The sequence below is a fragment of the Austrofundulus limnaeus genome, unplaced genomic scaffold (genome assembly GCF_001266775.1).
Source record: "Austrofundulus limnaeus strain Quisiro unplaced genomic scaffold, Austrofundulus_limnaeus-1.0 Scaffold2, whole genome shotgun sequence".
In the NCBI taxonomy this organism is placed as follows: Eukaryota; Metazoa; Chordata; class Actinopteri; order Cyprinodontiformes; family Rivulidae; genus Austrofundulus; species Austrofundulus limnaeus.
Window position 1 is genome coordinate 2,868,475 of NW_013952404.1, and position 1,696 is coordinate 2,870,170.

Here is a 1,696-nt window from a genome sequence, read left to right on the forward strand (position 1 = left end):
GCATAATAATTTGAATATTTTTGTGCACAAATAATTATAATAGATTTTAATTTTAGCTCATTTAGCCTCTGCTGAATTGTTCCAAAGTTGGGTGAGATAATAAACAAGCAGGTTTTCGTTTGAACAAAAACACACTTGTGTCAATCAAACCTCCTGCCAGTCACATGCACACACAAACTGTATTTCTCTCTGTTCTACACTCACACACACACACACACACATACACACTGCAAAGTGTAGATCAGTGAATGAGATTAAGTGGTATTGTCCCATAAAACAGCCTCCCGCGGCGCAGGAGAATAGTTGCTGGAAAGGAGCCTGATTTGGGAACAGAGCAGCCCTGAATGTGATGCTCTAACTTCTTCTCCTCACAATCTGGGGGTCCATTGTCTGCTCCCTACTTTTAAAGAAGCCGGATCCTCCCTTCTTGTTAGATAAGACAAGCTGTAGTTGTCATCTATAAAGGCCGTGAAGGGATGGTTTGGGGTGGGGGGTGCGCCCACAGGACGCTTCTGCTCCCTGTCCAACCCCAAACGACACCCCCTTGGACTTCTGAACACGTAGGGCCAAAAGTGCGCGTTTATTCTCCAGACCCTCTTTGCAGATCGCACTTTAAACAGCGTGATCTGCGAATAAACAAAGGCAGTAAACAATGGAGTGGAGGCTGTGCCCACATATAGGAAGAGTACACACACACACAAACCAAATTGCACAAGTGTAAACTTTGAATAGGACGCCGCAGCTCTGTAAATTTACACAGACATTAAGTTTGGTTCTATTCATTTTACACATATAATGCTAAGCTGATTTTTTTTATAGCGCACTGATCGATATCTCTGTAAAATAATCATTTKTTTTAACTAGCGTGGCAGTGAAATCTTTGCTTTGTGCTAAAGTCAACAGTGACAGAGTTTGAGCTCAAATAAATGCTCTGATGTCTGGAGCCCTTTGCAGAAGGCAGAAGGCAGGCTCCTACAATGAGCTTCTGTGAGGCKTGCCAACAACACGCACCGGCTATTTTGCACAGGTATGAAGCTTTTATTATAACAAAGATGCTCCATTTCTTAAACTTGTGTATCTTTTTTCTTCTTCTTCCTTCTTGGAGGGTGTGATCATTTAAAGGGAATGCACGAGCTGGGGGGGCAGAGGCTGATATCCTGAATTCATGGGAAAGCAGATGTATTGGATTTCGCGACAGGGTGGCGCAAAGCTGAGAGGATCTGCAGGTTGTGTGATAGAGTTGATGGAAGGAAAGATGCTGCCGTCAGAGGCAGAAGAGATTCATTGTTAGATTTTTTTTTGATGAGCACTGAGCTTCGTTTTTTTTTCAATTTGGAAACTAAACTTTGTTTCAAACGTGGGATCAGGCTCRATTCGGATTTCTGCACTTATTCTGAGACAGATGAGGCTCAATGTGCGCAAGAAGCCTTACTGCTGGGTCTGTTCCACCTCCCACCCCCCCACTGTGCGCCTGATTGATCTGTTGCTTCACGTACGGAAGAAACGCGAGTCTTTCTGCAGCCTCAAATACCTCATTTTTGCTTTATTATCACTAATAAATATTTTGAAGCCAGTTACTTTCCTATTTATTAGGTAATAATGCCATTTTTGCTTGAAAATGCTCTGTCTGGAAAGCGAATTTTAATATGTTGTTTTTGCGTAAAGTGTTGCAGATACTTTTCATTAAGTTTTACTA